Source organism: Bombina bombina, chromosome 6 (genome assembly GCF_027579735.1).
Source record: "Bombina bombina isolate aBomBom1 chromosome 6, aBomBom1.pri, whole genome shotgun sequence".
In the NCBI taxonomy this organism is placed as follows: Eukaryota; Metazoa; Chordata; class Amphibia; order Anura; family Bombinatoridae; genus Bombina; species Bombina bombina.
This window is the reverse complement of record NC_069504.1, coordinates 799525336-799543864: the sequence shown is the minus strand read 5'-3', so window position 1 is coordinate 799543864 and position 18529 is coordinate 799525336.

Here is an 18529-nt window from a genome sequence, read left to right as displayed (position 1 = left end):
GCCCAAGGGGGATATAAATGCTGAAAATGCAGTAGAATTAAAGCTAATCTAATTCATTGCCTATGGGCGTGCCCAAAACTACAGAGATTTTGGAAAATGGTAGTATACTGGGCTAACAAAATATGTAATGAACAGCTGACATTACAAGCAGATCATGTTATATTTCTGAATTTTAAAAAAAACGAAATTATACACTGTAAACTCTTTTTTTCAATGTTAATTATAATAAGTAGGAATCTCATCCTAAAAGGATGGAAGAATGACCGGGCACCATCATTTAATGCCTTAAAAAATGTAGTGCATAAACAATTCCTGATTGAACAACATGATATTTGGTATAACCTGGAGGTAAATGTAGAAAAGTTCTTTGAAAAATGGAAATTCTGGATTAAGATACAGGATAGAGATACACAAAGTGAACTAATTAGTAGGTTTGAAAATACCACATACATAATGGAGAGCAGGCTCAGAGAAGAATGGCTATGAATTAATAAGGGAAAAGGGGAGAAGCCAACTTAATAAGAATGTGATCCAACTTCCTCTATCATATTCTTTTTTTTTATCTTAAGAAAAAGGTCTACCTAATGATAAGCGGATTGTAGATGGAAGGTGGCAAACAACCTGAAAGCTACGACATAATCATGTTTCTTTGTTGAAAAGTCTGTAAGATGTATGATAAAATACTTATAGGAATTACAATAGAAAAGAAAGTCTAATGTATAATTTAGAACAAGATATTATACTGATTAAACTATGCTCAGAAAATGTTTACTTTCCAAATTTGGAGCTGCGTCTCCAAGATAAGGATAGAACAAATGGGAGCTGCGTCTCCAAGATAAGGATAGAACAAATGGGAGCTGCGTCTCCACAATTTATGTCTATTTTGCTATTTATTTTCTTTTCTGTATATATTGAACGAAAATGTGAAAAATAAATATTTAAAAAAAAACAAAAAACATTTAGCTGCCACTCAGGGACTTTCTAAAAATGGACATTCAAGTATCCATTATTTTTGTAGAGATTTTACAGCCTGCTTAAATACTGGACTGTTTGGGTTAACTACTGAACACCTGGCAACCCTAGTCCTGACAGATCCCCACAGTTCCCTTGTTGTAGTGCAAGGGAATTGTATCAATTTAATGTGGTTTGAAAAACCCTGAAATGGGCTATTGGAGATGAAATGCATTGATGGTATAACAACTTCTTAGGGTAAAATTTACCATCCTTGCAGGCGGACAGGTTTGCAAGTAGTGAACTGTCCACTTGCAATCGCCACTTGCGATGCAGCACTGCATGGTGAAAAGTTAAGAAGGTTGTTGTGTAACACCACCTCCTGCTCAGATGCAACCAATTGCACTAGAGCAGGGGATTTAATTCACCCCAAACAAGTGATTATTAGGGGTGATTGATTTTACCTCCTCTGGTGTGGTGAGAGGGAAAATAAATGAAATATGTGGCAGCAGGCTCGCTTATGCAAACCTGCTTCACATTGCCAAGATTTGCGTAATAAATCTAGCCCTTAGTGTTCTCAGAATACTTGTGTGGACTTTGATATAGAGACTGAGCACTAAATTCTTACATAACCTTTTACAATAGGTTGAATTTAAGATACTTTGAGCCAGATTACAAGTGACACACATCAAAATTTTTCCATCGGGTGCTGTGTTCAAAGTTAACATTTAATGCAGCCGTGTTAGCACGTGTATTACAAATTGAAAGTAAAAAGGTAGAGCGAGAGTAAAACCCAATACCCAATTATGCACGTTAATTTAGATAACGCAGGTATTGCTTGTCGCGACCTGCTCTATCTTTAGCGTGTCACTTGTAATCTAGCCCTATATCTGATATATTCTTGTAACTTATGAACACTGGAGTAGTCAGGACTCATCGGTTATTTCCCACGTGGATGTGTGTGAACAATTTATTTGGACACTTTGGGGCCGATTTATCAAGGGCTGAATGGCCCCTGTTTCCGTGTTTCTGTGTAAGCCTTCAGGCTCATCGGAAACAGCAGTTATGAAGCAGCGGTCTTAAGATCTGTCTGTGCAATGTTAAATGCCGACAGCGTATGCTGTTGGCATTCAGCGATGTCTGTCAGACATGATACGCTACAGCGTATCATGTCGGACAGACAATGAAAATCGGCCCCTTTAAATATTCAAAAGGTGCGTTTAAAGAATTATAAGTATTTTTTAGCAATTGAAATTATCATTAAATAAATTGCACCGGTGGATTTGATTCTTTGTTTTATATGTCAATTGTGATTAAATGTATTAATATGGTTTAATTGTGTTATGTAATAAATGCTTGTTTTAGCTCACTTTTGAGTTATTGAAGTCTTGCCTATATGCATTCCCCCTTCAGGATTGAAAGGTTTTCATTTCTGCCAACCCATTCAAACTAGCCTCTAGCATGCTTAAAGGGACATGAAATCCTAAAATGATTTTTGTGTGATTCAGATGGAGAATACCAATTTAAAAATTTCCAATTTACTGATATTATTTTCTTTGCTTTATTCTTTAGGTATCCTTTGTTGAAGAACTAGACATGTACATGGGTGAGCAATGAGGCATCGATGTGATGCCACCAATCAGCAGCTTCTTAAGCCTATTTAGATATGATTTTCAACCAAGAATATCAAGAGAATGAAGCAAATTAGATAATAGAAGTAAATTGGAAAGTTGTTTAAAATTGCATGCTCTATCTAAATTGTGTGTGTGTGTGTGGGGGGGGATGGGGTTCACATCCCTTTAAATATCTTGGCATACGCCTTGCAACAGATATCCATACTGTGATTTCAAAAACTTATGCAAACTATTGTCAGACTGTCTGCAGTATATTAATTCTTGGTCACCTGAAAATGAATCATGACAAGGATGCATAAGTTCTCTTAAAAGTACACTTCTTCCAAAGATTTTGTACCAATACCACTGCTTGCTTTGCACCTCTATAAACTACAGAACACTTTTAATGACTTTATTTGGAAGGAATCCCATCTGAGAATAGCAAGGGAGACATTAGGGGCCCCATCCGATATGCAGCGTCGCCCGCCAAAGCGGGTAACGCCGGTTTTTGTGCGGGTTTGGTATCCTATATACAGCGCCACATATAAATGCGGCACGTATATTTCACCTGTCGGACGTAGTTTTTCCCCCCCATAGACTAACATATAAAACCCGCGCAATTTGGTATCCAATATCCAGCGCAAAGCAGCGTAAGGACTTACGTGGCGAAAATGGAGAAAACTTACTCCATTTTCACCTCGCCATAAAAAGCAGCCGTAGCAGGCCTTGCGCTGAGTATGGGAGCACCATAACTCCCTAAAATGCCTGCAAAAAAAACCCTAACACTTAACGCATGCGCAATGTCTATCTACCTGTCAATCCCCCGCCGCACCTAAATAAAGTGTTTAACCCCTAAACCGCCGCTCCCGGACCCCGCCGCACCTAAATAAAGTGTTTAACCCCTAAACCGCCGCTCCCGGACCCCGCCGCCACCTACATTAAATTTATTAACCCCTAATATGACCCCCCCTACACCGCCGCCACCTACATTAAATATATTAACCTCTAATCTGACCCCCCTACACCGCCGCCACCTACATTAAATTTATTAACCCCTAATCTGACCCCCCCTACACCGCTGCCACCTACATTAAATGTATTACCCCTAAACCTAAGTCTAACCCTAATACCCCCTAACTTAAAGGGACACTTTACCCAACATTTTTCTTTTGTGATTTAGATTGAGCATGAAATTTTAAGCAACTTTCTAATTTACTCCTATTATCAAAATTTCCTTCATTCTCTTGGTATCTTTATTTGAAATGCAAGAATGTAAGTTTAGATGCCGGCCCATTTTTGGTGAACAACCTGGGTTGTCCTTGCTGATTGGTGGATAAATTCATCCACCAATAAAAAAAGTGCTGTCAAGAGTACTGAAACCAAAAAAAAGCTTAGATGCCTTCTTTTTGAAATAATGATAGCAAGAGAACGAAGAAAAATTGATAATAGGAGTAAATAGAAAGTTGCTTATAATTGCCTGCTCTTTCTGAATTACAAAAGAAAAAAATTGGGTACAGTGTCTCTTTAATTATTATTTAAATAAATCTAAATAATATTAATATACTAACTAAATTATTCCTATTTAAAACTAAATACTTAGCTATAAAATAAACCCTAAGATAGCTACAATATAATTAATAATTACATTGAAGCTATTTTAGGATTTATATTTATTTTACGGGTAACTTTGTATTTATTTTAGCTAGGTACAATAGCTATTAAATAGTTAATAACTATTTAATAGCTACCTAGTTAAAATAATTACAAAATTACCTGTTAAATAAATCCTAACCTAAGTTACAAATACAACTGAACTAACACTACACTATCAATAAATTAATTAAATAAATTAACTACAATTATCTAAAATAAAATACAATTAAATAAGCTAAACTATATTACAAAAAACCCCCCACTAAATTACAAAAAATAAAAAAATATTACAAGAAGTTTAATCTAATTACACCTAATCTAAGCCCCCTAATAAAATAAAAAAGCCCCCCAAAGTAATAAAATTCCCTATCCTAAACTAAATTACAAATAGCCCTTAAAAGGGCCTTTTGCGGGGCATTGCCCCAAAGTAATCAGCTCTTTTACCAGCCCTTAAAAGGGCTTTTTGCTGGGCATGAAATCAAAGTAATCAGCTCTTTTACCTGTAAAAAAAAGAAATACAATACCCCTCCAACATTACAACCCACCACCAAACACACCCCTACTCTAAAACCCACCCGATCCCCCCTTAAAAAAAACCTAACACTACCCCATTGAAGGTCACCCTACCTTGAGCCGTCTTCACCCAGCCGGGCACCAGTGGTCATCCAAGGTCACAGGTTCAAATCTCGGCAGGGCTGACTCAGCCCTTCATCTTTCCGAGGTTGATAAAATGAGTACCATTAAATTGGGTAATAATAACAACTATTACTATTCAGCTGCCGATTTGGTTAATTCCGAGAGCGAGCGCTGAAAAAGCGCTTTGAGTCCCACTGGGAGAAAGGCGCTATATAAATACTGGTTATTAGTTATTATTATTATTATAATAAATTTTATGTAGGTGGCGGCAGGGTCCGGGAGCGGCAGTTTAGGGGTTAAACACTTTATTTAGGTGCGGCGGGGGAGTGGCGGTTTAGGGGTTAATACATATAATGTAGGTGACGGTGGGCTCCGGAAGCAGTGTTTAGGGGTTAATAGTAGGAAAGGTTTATTGCGGTGTGGGCTATGGCAGTTTAGGGGTTAATACATTTATTATTAGGAGTGAGAGGGGTGATTGCGGATATAGGGGTATACGTGTCGGGCTTATTTTTGGGAGGTGTGTTAGACAGTTATGGGAGATTTAATACTTTAGTTAGTTTTTTTAGGTGCAGGCAGTTTCTAAAGTGCCGTAAGTCACTGGCGACTCCAGAAATTTGTATTTACGCTCATTTCTGGACATCTCTAGTTTGTCTGACTTACGGCACTTTAGCAACTGCCGGCAGGGTATATGTAATACCCTGATGTGCGAGGTGAAACTACGGGCGGTGCGGGTTCCCTTGCTTGCGCCACAAACTACGCCGTATATCGGATTGCACCCTTGATCTACTAAAGCCCCTCCGGGTCCTGGGAATATCAGACCTGCTGCTTATATGCATAGACTTATTGATTAGAGCACATATTCCTATACCAAACCAAAAGCTATTGGTGCAACATTACATGTTGCAAATTCCCCAGCTTGGAGGTAGTTACTGGCAGCGGCCATGTGCAATATACTCAGACTCCAGTAGTTCAACTTGATGCCTTTTATTAATAGAACATAATATAACTAGCTGTATAAACTTTATCTATAATTTTCTTAACTGATCAAAACTCAACTTCCTGCTGCACTGCAGTGTAACATTTTATTAAGCTTCCCCTGGAACCAAACTGTTTTTGATTCCACAGATAAATTTGCTTACTGTTTTGTTCAGTGCATAAATCTGAAAAGCTGGTTCCAAAGTTAGACCCAGAAGGCCTTCATATTCCCCTGAGTCTTCTGTTTTATTATGTACTGCTGGCTTTCTTTGTTGTGGATTGGCACGGCACTGACTAATGAAATTATTGGCTTTACCAGGGCACCGACATTAGCAAAGTAAAGGATCTCTTTTAAATATATAGCACCAAGCCAAATAAATATACCTATGTACCCCTAAACCGACATAACCCACCACCGCAAACTAACCCTATACCACTAAACCCCTAAACCACTAATAGCCCACTGGAATAAACTTCCTAACCTATTAAACCATAAACCACCAATAGCCCAACGCAATAAACTTTCTAACCTATTAACCCCTATACTGCCAATAGCCCACCGCAATAACCTCTATACTACTTAACCCCTATACCGCAAATATCCCACAGCAATAATCGCTACACTGCATAACCCCTATACCGCCAATACCCCCTAACCTATTAACCCCTATACAACAATAAGCCCCCCACACAAACTACCCCTACACTACTTAACTACCTAACCCCTGACCTCTAAGATAGCACCCCCTAAGTTTATAAAAAAAAAAAACAAATTTACAAAAAATATTAAAACCTAATATTACAGAAAAAAAACACTACCAAAAGAAATCAACTTACAGTTATGCCTATACTAAAACTAAGGCCCCACCATAAAAAAAGAAGAAGCCTAAATTAACACTAAATGTTGCTATAACAATAGCACTTAGAAGGGTGTTTTGTAGGGCATTGTCCTAAAGTGACATAGCTCTTTTTCAACTAAAAACTACTACCTCATTCTATAATAAAAGTAACCCCCACCCCACCACAAAAAGCCTAATCTAAAAAGAACACTAAACTGAAAAATAATCCTATCCTAAAACCAGATTGCCCTGAAAAGTGTTTTTGGTTGGGCAGTGCCTTTAGAAGGGCGTTTGGTAGGGCCATGCTGCTCTAAAAACCTATTCTAAAAAAAAAACTAATCTAAAACAAATGGTTTCCCTGAAAATGGGCAATTGGTAGGGCATTGCCCTAAAGTGATTTCAGCTCTTTGATGGGGGAAAAAGCCCTATTATAAAAAAATATAAAAGGGAAAAAAACCTCAGCTTAAAAATAAAAAAGTCCACCCATGCGGATAGAAGACAGAATTCTTAGTCTAATCAACCAATAGAAAAAGCTTCGACTGGACTAAGAAATAAAAAATCAGCCAATAGAAATGCAAGGGCACCTTTATATAAGGGGGAACCTTGCATTCAAGCTTCAGTGTGCGGGACTGCATGAAGAAGGATTGGATTGAAGAGAGAAGATGGAAGAAGAGAACCGCCCCCATGAAGATGAAGAGGACCATCTTTTTTTTAGAATGGAGATGTAGTTTTTAGTTGAAAAAGAGTTATGTCACTTTAGGGCAACGCACTAAAAAAAGTCCTTCTAAGCGCTATTGTAATGGTAACGTTTTGTGTTAGTTTAGGGTTTTTTATTTTGGGGTGTTTTTATTTTTGGTAGTGTTTTTATAACTTAGAGGGTGTTAGCTTAGAGGTGGGGGTTGTCATGTATAATGCATATTATTTGAATTACTATATCTAATTTAAAATGTAGCTTTGATAATTTTATTTTTATTTTTTAATTTTTTGCTGTAAAGTCGGCTCATTATTATTATTATTTTTAATATTTTTTTTATTAAGGTGTTTAAGTCAGGCAGAGAAACAGGCAGAGAAACAGTATACAGATATACAGAGAAAATTGCCATATAGCACAAACAGTGAAATATACTTTCCATTTTTAGTGCAATAATAATAAAGGTATTATACCTCTTGCGCAGCTCAGCAAATAAATAATTAACAGATATAGATGGCAAAATTGGTACAAAGTGCCTGTACATAGGGAAACCTTCCAAAACGAACTGAGGAGGCCACTCTCGGACCTCCCATATGTAAACATAAATGTATATAGGAGAAGGTATAATGAACTGAGGAGGCCACTATCGGACCTCACATATGTAAACATAAATGTATATAGGAGAAGGTATAATGAACTGAGGAGGCCACTCTCGGACCTCACATATGTAAACATAAATGTATATAGGAGAAGGTATAATGAACTGAGGAGGCCACTCTCGGACCTCACATATGTAAACATAAATGTAGATAGGAGAAGGGATAATGAAATGAGACCACTCTTGGGTCTCAGTATGCAAACCTCAGATTTTTCGAAGGATATAAGATATCATATGTATCTAGGATATCATGACATATGGCTATACGTAAAGGAAAATAGTGTATATCCCAGGGTAATTACCGAGCAAGCATCCAGGTACTGACTAGGAGCTCTTATTTTATTAGAAGGTGTCTTAGAGGACCTATAAACTCAGAGCTATATACAGGGAGTGCAGAATTATTAGGCAAATTAGTATTTTGACCACATCATCCTCTTTATGCATGTTGTCTTACTCGAAGCTGTATAGGCTCGAAAGCCTACTACCAATTAAGCATATTAGGTGATGTGCATCTCTATAATGAGAAGGGGTGTGGTCTAATGACATCAACACCCTATATCAGGTGTGCATAATTATTAGGCAACTTCCTTTCCTTTGGCAAAATGAGTCAAAAGAAGGACTTGACAGGCTCAGAAAAGTCAAAAATAGTGAGATATCTTGCAGAGGGATGCAGCACTCTTAAAATTGCAAAGCTTCTGAAGCGTGATCATCGAACAATCAAGCGTTTCATTCAAAATAGTCAACAGGGTCGCAAGAAGCGTGTGGAAAAACCAAGGCGCAAAATTACTGCCCATGAACTGAGAAAAGTCAAGCGTGCAGCTGCCAAGATGCCACTTGCCATTAGTTTGGCCATATTTCAGAGCTGCAACATCACTGGAGTGCCCAAAAGCACAAGGTGTGCAATACTCAGAGACATGGCCAAGGTAAGAAAGGCTGAAAGACGACCACCACTGAACAAGACACACAAGCTGAAACGTCAAGACTGGGCCAAGAAATATCTCAAGACTGATTTTTCTAAGGTTTTATGGACTGATGAAATGAGAGTGAGTCTTGATGGGCCAGATGGATGGGCCCGTGGCTGGATTGGTAAAGGGCAGAGAGCTCCAGTCCGACTCAGACGCCAGCAAGGTGGAGGTGGAGTACTGGTTTGGGCTGGTATCATCAAAGATGAGCTTCTGGGGCCTTTTCGGGTTGAGGATGGAGTCAAGCTCAACTCCCAGTCCTACTGCCAGTTTCTGGAAGACACCTTCTTCAAGCAGTGGTACAGGAAGAAGTCTGCATCCTTCAAGAAAAACATGATTTTCATGCAGCACAATGCTCCATCACACGCGTCCAAGTACTCCACAGCGTGGCTGGCAAGAAAGGGTATAAAAGAAGAAAATCTAATGACATGGCCTCCTTGTTCACCTGATCTGAACCCCATTGAGAACCTGTGGTCCATCATCAAATGTGAGATTTACAAGGAGGGAAAACAGTACACCTCTCTGAACAGTGTCTGGGAGGCTGTGGTTGCTGCTGCACGCAATGTTGATGGTGAACAGATCAAAACACTGACAGAATCCATAGATGGCAGGCTTTTGAGTGTCCTTGCAAAGAAAGGTGGCTATATTGGTCACTGATTTGTTTTTGTTTTGTTTTTGAATGTCAGAAATGTATATTTGTGAATGTTGAGATGTTATATTGGTTTCACTGGTAAAAATAAATAATTGAAATGGGTATATATTTGTTTTTTGTTAAGTTGCCTAATAATTATGCACAGTAATAGTCACCTGCACACACAGATATCCCCCTAAAATAGCTAAAACTAAAAACAAACTAAAAAGTACTTCCAAAAATATTCAGCTTTGATATTAATGAGTTTTTTGGGTTCATTGAGAACATGGTTGTTGTTCAATAATAAAATTAATCCTCAAAAATACAACTTGCCTAATAATTCTGCACTCCCTGTATAGAGATATATTCCCCCTAGCTTAACATCTATAGAGTAGCTATACAAATAGAGCCAAACATTTTAGCATGTTGACCTCTAGTTGATGTGAGAGAAACCTTAGGTAAATAGATTTATGCTAAAGAACTGCATTTGGGACAGCCTGATAGTAAAAACCTATCCCCCATAAACTAGCATTATAAGATGTAATAAGTTCCAATCCAAAATTAGACAGGGCATAGGAATATGTACAAGTTGCAGAGGTAGACAATGGTAATCAGGGTTCTTTATAGACCTATTCTGCATAGTCCAACAAATATATATAGAAGAAATAGTGCTGGTTTAATGTGCTAAGACTTACTATTATATAGAAATAAGTTAATAAGAATATCAAATCAACTGTATCAGGTTCAACGTCAAGATCTAATATCAAGGTTTCCTACATTTTCAGTGATTGAACCTAATATGTAAGGGAATGTAGTTGTACAAACTATGTATAGGATAGGAACATACTGCGTGATTTAAGTACATATACTGTATATGGTTCATGCATAGGCAGTTAACTAGCAACCTAACCAATCTCTGTTCATATTCCCCACCAGAAGCGCCTAGTAATAAAACTAAAGTTCCCTATTGCATATTTAAAGATGTTGTGATACCTTGGCCACTAGCACCACAGGGAAAGAGACAATGAAGGAAGGCTCCGTAGTGTCATAGATATACTAGGTCTGTGTCTGCTTTTGTAGGTTAAATTAAATATGGTTGCAAGAATCTAATGCAGCGAAACATGTCATCGTATAAGGGTTAATGAAATGCTGCTATTCTATGTAATATATGCAGGCGCCAACAGTATGTGTATTATAGGGGTTTGCAGGTCAAAAAAATAAAATAAAAAATTAACGGCTAGATTACGAGTTTTGTGTTAGAGGCTATGCGGTGCTAACGAGCAGTTTATGCTCACCGCTCACAGACAGCGCTGGTATTACGGGTTTTTACAAATCCGGCGTTAACCGCAAAAAAGTGAGCGTAGAGCAAAATTTTGCTCCACATCTCTCACCTCAATACCAGCGCTGCTTATGTTAGCGGTGAGCTGGCTAAACGTGCTCGTGCACGATTTCCACATAGAAATCAATGGGGGAGAGCCGGCTGAAAAAAACCTAACACCTGCAAAAAAGCAGCGTTTAGCTCCTAACGCAGCCCCATTGATTCCTATGGGGAAAATACATTTATGTCTACACCTAACACCCTAACATGAACCCCGAGTCTAAACACCCCTAATCTTACACTTATTAACCCCTAATCTGCCGCCCCCGACATCGCCAACACCTACATTTTATTATTAACCCCTAATCTGCCGCTCCGGACACCGCCGCCACCTACATTATACTTATGAACCCCTAATCTGCTGCCCCCAACATCGCCGCCACCTAAATTATACTTATTAACCCCTAATCTGCCGCCCCCAACGTCGCCGCCACTATATTAAAGTTATTAATCCCTAAACCTAAGTCTAACCCTAACCCTAACACCTTCTAATTTAAATAAAATTTAAATAAATCTAAATAAACATTCCTATCATTTAATAAATTATTCCTATTTAAAACTAAATACTTACCTATAAAATAAACCCTAAGCTAGCTACAATATAAATTATAGTTACATTGTAGCTAGCTTAGGGTTTATTTTTATTTTACAGGCAAGTTTGTATTTATTTTAACTGGGTAGAATAGTTATTAAATAGTTATTAACTATTTAATTACCACCTAGCTAAAATAAATACAAAAGTACCTGTAAAATAAAACCTAACCTAAGTTACAATTACACCTAACACTACTCTATAATTAAATTAATTCCCTAAATTAAATAAAATTAAATACAATTAAATAAAAGTATCTAAAGAACAAAAACAAACAAACACTAAATTACAGAAAATAATAAACAAATTACAAGAATTTTAAACTAATTACACCTAATCTAATCCCCCTAAAAATATTAAAAAGCCCCACCCTACACTAAATTACAAATAGCCCTTCAAAGGGCCTTTTGCGGGGCATTGCCCCAAAGTAATCAGCTCTTTTACCTGTAAAAAAAAAAGTACAAATCACCCCCCAACATTAAAACCCACCACCCACACAACCAACCCTATTCTAAAACCCACCCAATACCCCTTTAAAAAACCTAAGACTAACCCATTGAAGATCACCTTACCGGGAGACGTCTTCACCCAACCGGGCTGAAGTCCTCAACGAAGGTAGGAGAAGTCTTCTTCCAAGCCGGGAAAGTGGTCCTCCAGACAGACAGAAGTCTTCATCCAGATGGCATCTTCTATCTTCATCCATCCGGCATGGAGCAGGTCCATCTTCAAGACATCCGACATGGAGCATCCTCTTCATCCGATGGCTCTTCTGGAATGAAGGTTCCTTTAAATGACGTCATCCAAGATGGCGTCCCTTCAATTACGATTGGCTGATAGAATTCTATCAGCCAATCAGAATTAAGGTAGAAAAAATCATATTGGCTAATGCAATCAGCCAATAGGATTGAAGTTCAATCCTATTGGCTGATCCAATCTGCCAATAGGATTGAGCTCACATTTTATTGGCTGTTCCAATCAGCCAATAGAATGCCAGCTCAATCCTATTGGCTGATCGCATCAGCCAATAGGATTTTTTCTACCTTAATTCCAATTGGCTGATAGAATTCTATCAGCCAATCGGAATTGAAGGGACGCCATCTTGGATGACGTCATTTAAAGGAACCTTCATTCCAGAAGAGCCGTCGGATGAAGAGGATGCTCAGCGTCGGATGTCTTGAAGATGGACCCGCTCCGCGCCGGATGGATGAAGATAGAAGATGCCGTCTGGATGAAGACTTCTGCCCGTCTGGAGGACCACTTTGCCCGGCTTGGATGAAGACTTCTCCTGGCTTCGTTGAGGACTTCAGCCTGGTTGGGTGAAGACGTCTCCCGGTAAGGTGATCTTCAAGGGGTTAGTGTTAGGTTTTTTTAAGGGAGTATTGGGTGAGTTTTAGAGTAGGGTTGGTTGTGTGGGTGGTGGGTTTTAATGTTGGGGGGGTGATTTGTACTTTTGTTTTATAGGTAAAAGAGCTGATTACTTTGGGGCAAGGCCCCGCAAAAGGCCCTTTTAAGGGCTAATTGTAATTTAATGTAGGGTAGGGCTTTTTTTTATTTTGGGGGGGCTTTGTTATTTTTTTAGGGGGATAAGATTAGGTGTAATTAGTTTAAAATTCTTGTAATTTGTTTATTATTTTCTGTAATTTAGTGTGTGTTTTTTTTTGTACTTTAGATAATTTTATTTAATTTGAGGAATTAATTTAATTATAGAGTAGTGTTAGGTGTAATTGTAACTTAGGTTAGGTTTTATTTTACAGGTACTTTTGTATTTATTTTAGCTAGGTGGTTATTAAATAGTTAATAACTATTTAATAACTATTATACCTAGTTAAAATAAATACAAACTTGCCTGTAAAAAAATAAATAAACCCTAAGCTAGCTACAATGTAACTATTAGTTATATTGTAGCTATCTTAGGGTTTATTTTATAGGTATTTAGTTTTAAATAGGAATAATGTAGTTAATGATAGTTATTTTATTTAGATTTATTTAAATTATATTTAAGTTAGGGGGGTTATGGTTAGTGTTAGACTTAGATTTAGGGGTTAATAACTTTAATATAGTGGCGGCGACATTGGGGGCGGCAGATTAGGGGTTAATAAATGTAGGTAGGTGGCGGCGATGTTAGGGACGGCAGATTAGGGGTTAATAATATTTAACTAGTGTTTGCGAGGCGGGAGTGTGGCGGTTTATGGGTCAATATATTTATTATAGTGGCGGCGATGTCTGGTTTGGCATATTAGGGGTTAAAATTTTTCTTTTAGTGTTTGCGATGTGGGAGGGCCTCGGTTTAGGGGTTAATAGGTAGTTTATGGGTGTTATTGTACTTTTTAGCACTTTAGTTAAGAGTTTTATGCTACGGCGTTGTAGTGTAAAACTTAGACATGTGCACGGCTAAAAAATTCGGTTCGTTTTCGGTTCGGATCGATTCGGACTTTTCAAATTTCGGTTCGGATCGAATCGAATTCGGCAAAATTTGAATGAATTTGTTTCGGATTTATTCGGATTCGAATAAATTCGTTTCAGATTTATTTGGATTCGAATAAATTTGGCTGAATTCGGTTCTATTCGGTCCCGAAATTCGGTATGTTTTAGTACACTAACACCGATTTAGTACACTAAGTCACTAACACCCATAAACTACCTATGAACCACTAAACCGAGGCCCCCCCACATTGCAAACCCTATAATAACATTATTTAACCCCTAATCTGCCGACCGTATATCGCTGCAACCTACATTATCCCTATGAACCCATAATCTGCTGTCCCTAACATCGCCGACCCCTACATTATAGTTATTAACCCCTAATCTGCCCCCCCCAACGTCGCCGCAATCTAACTACAAGTATTAACCCCTAATCTGCCGACCGGATATCGCCGCCGCCTACATTATAGCTTTTAACCCCTAATCTGCTGTCCCTAACACCGCCGACCCCTACATTATAGTTATTAACCCCTAATCTGCCCCCCCAACGTCTCCGTAATCTAACTACAAGTATTAACCCCTAATCTGCCGACCGGATATCGCCGCCGCCTACATTATAGCTATTAACCCCTAATCTGCTGTCCCTAACATCGCCGACCCCTACATTATAGTTATTAACCCCTAATCTGCCCCCCCCAACGTCGCCGCAATCTAACTACAAGTATTAACCCCTAATCTGCCAACCGTATATCGCCGCCACCTACATTATAGCTATTAACCCCTAATCTGCTGTCCCTAACATCACCGACCCCTACATTATAGTTATTAACCCCTAATCTGCCCCCCCCCCCAGCGTCGCCGCAATCTAACTACAAGTATTAACCCCTAATCTGCCGACCTGATATCGCCGCAACCTAAAATTATAGCTATTAACCCCTAATCTGCTGTCCCTAACAATGCCGACCCCTACATTATAGTTATTAACCCCTAATCTGCCCCCCCCAATGTCGCCGCAATCTAACTACAAGTATTAACCCCTAATCTGCCGACCGTTAATCGCTGCCACTATAATAAATGTATTAACCCCTAAACCGCCGCACTCCCGCCTCGCAAACACTATAATACATTTTATTAACCCCTAATCTGCCCTCCCTAACATCGCCGCCACCTACCTACAATTATTAACCCCTAATCTCCCGCCCCCAACGTCGCCGCTACTATAATAAGGTTATTAACCCCTAAACCTAAGTCTAACCCTAACCCTAACACCCCCTAACTTAAATATAATTTAAATAAAACGAAATAAATTTACTATAGTTAAATAAATAAATCCTATTTAAAACTAAATACTTACCTGTAAAATAAACCCTAAGCTAGCTACAATATAACTAATAGTTACATTGTAGCTATTTTAGGATTTATATTTATTTTACAGGCAACTTTGTATTTATTTTAACTAGGTACAATAGTTATTAAATAGTTAATTACTATTTAATAGCTACCTAGCTAAAATAAATACAAATTTACCTGTAAAATAAATCCTAACCTAAGTTACAACACTACACTATCATTAAATAAATTAACTACAAGTACCTACAATTATCTACAATTAAAGAAACTAAACTAAAGTACAAAAAAAAACTAAATTACAAAAACAAACACTAAATTACAAAAAATAAAAAAATATTACAAGAATTTTAAACTAATTACACCTAATCTAAGCCCCCTAATAAAATAACAAAGCCCCCCAAAATAAAAAAAATGCCCTACCCTATACTAAATTACAAAAGTTAACAGCTCTATTACCTTACCAGCCCTTAAAAGGGCCTTTTGCGGGGCATGCCCCAAAGAAAACAGCTCTTTTGCCTGTAAAAAAAAACACAATACCCCCCCCACATTACTACAACCCACCACCCACATACCCCTACTCTAACCCAAACCCCCCTTAAATAAACCTAACACCCAGTTGTGTTCACCCAGCCGGGCCGAAGTCGTCATCCGATGGGGCAGAAGAGGACATCCAGACCGGCAGAAGTCTTCATCCAAGCGGGGCAAGAAGAGGTCTTCCATCCATCAGAAAAGTACCAAAAAACAAACAAACACTAAATTACCAAAAATAATAAAATATTACAATAATTTTAAACTAATTACACCTAATCTAAGCCCCCTACTAGCTATTAATATGGCTACAATATAACTAATAGTTATATTGTAGCTATTTTAGGATTTATATTTATTTTACAGGCAACTTTGTATTTATTTTAACTAGGTACAATAGTTATTAAATAGTTAATAACTATTTAATAACTACCTAGCTAAAATAAATACAAATTTACCTGTAAAATAAATCCTAACCTAAGTTACAATTACACCTAACACTACACTATCATTAAATTAGGTAAATAAATTAATCCTATTTAAAACTAAATACTTACCTGTAAAATAAACCCTAATATAGCTACAATATAACTAATAGTTACATTGTAGCTATTTTAGGATTTATATTTATTTTACAGGCAACTTTGTATTTATTTTAACTAGGTAAAATAGCTATTAAATAGATATTTACTGTTTAATAGCTACCTAGTTAAAATAATTACAAAATTACCTGTAAAATAAATCCTAACCTAAGTTACAATTAAACCTAACACTACACTATCATGAAATAAATTAAATAAATTAACTACAAGTATCTACAATTAAATACAATGAAATAAACTAAACTAAAGTACAAAAAAAAACAAACACTAAATTACAAAAAATAAAAAAATATTACAAGAATTTTAAGCTAATTACATCTAATCTAAGCCCCCTAATAAAATAACAAAGCCCCCCAAAATAAAAAAATGCCCTACCCTATACTAAATTACAAAAGTTAACAGCTCTATTACCTTACCAGTCCTTAAAAGGGCCTTTTGCGGGGGCATGCCCCAAAGAAAACAGCTCTTTTGCCTGTAAAAAAAAACACAATACCCAGAATCAGATTGACCTTGCATTCTATTGGCTGTTCCGATCAGCCAATAGAATGCGAGGTCAATCTGATTGGCTGATTGGATCAGCCAATCGGATTGAACTTGAATCTGATTGGCTGATTGAATCAGCCAATCAGATTTTCCTACCTTAATTCCGATTGGCTGATAGAATCCTATCAGCCAATCGGAATTCAAGGGACGCTATCTTGGATGACGTCACTTAAAGGTACAGTCATTTAGTCCCTCGGATCAAGAAAGAAGAGGATGCTCCGCGTCGGATGTATTCAGGATGCTGCCGTTCCACTCCAGATGGATGAACATAGAAGATGCCGCCTGGATCAAGACTTCTGATGGATGGAAGACCTCTTCTTGCCCCGCTTGGATGAAGACTTCTGCTGGTCTGGATGTCCTCTTCTGCCCCTTCAGATGAAGACTTCGGCCCGGCTGGGTGAACACAACTCAAGGTAGGGAGATCTTCAGGGGGGTAGTGTTAGGTTTATTTAAGGTGGGTTTGGGTTAGAGTAGGGGTATGTGGGTGGTGGGTTGTAATGTGGGGGGGGTATTGTGTTTTTTTTTACAGGCAAAAGAGCTGTTTTCTTTGGGGCATGCCCCCGCAAAAGGCCCTTTTAAGGGCTGGTAAGGTAATAGAGCTGTTAACTTTTGTAATTTTAAGTATAGGGTAGGGCATTTTTTTATTTTGGGGGGCTTTGTTATTTTATTAGGGGGCTTAGATTAGGTGTAATTAGTTTAAAATTCTTGTAATATTTTTTTATTTTTTGTAATTTAGTATTTGTTTTTTTTGTACTTTAGTTTAGTTTATTTCATTGTATTTAATTGTAGGTACTTGTAGTTAATTTATTTAATTTATTTCATGATACTGTAGTGTTAGCTTTAATTGTAACTTAGGTTAGGATTTATTTTACAGGTAATTTTGTAATTATTTTAACTAGGTAGCTATTAAACAGTAAATATCTATTTAATAGCTATTTTACCTAGTTAAAATAAATACAAAGTTGCCTGTAAAATAAATATAAATCCTAAAATAGCTACAATGTAACTATTAGTTATATTGTAGCTATATTAGGGTTTATTTTACAGGTAATTATTTAGTTTTAAATAGGATTCATTTATTTAATTAATTTAATGATAGTGTAGTGTTAGGTGTAATTGTAACTTAGGTTAGGATTTATTTTACAGGTAAATTTGTATTTATTTTAGCTAGGTAGTTATTAAATAGTTATTAACTATTTAATAACTATTGTACCTAGTTAAAATAAATACAAAGTTGCCTGTAAAATAAATATAAATCCTAAAATAGCTACAATGTAACTATTAGTTATATTGTAGCTATATTAATAGCTAGTAGGGGGCTTAGATTAGGTGTAATTAGTTTAAAATTAATGTAATATTTTATTATTTTTGGTAATTTAGTGTTTGTTTGTTTTTTGGTACTTTTCTGATGGATGGAAGACCTCTTCTTGCCCCGCTTGGATGAAGACTTCTGCCAGTCTGGATGTACTCTTCTGCCCCATCGGATGAAGACTTCGGCCCAGC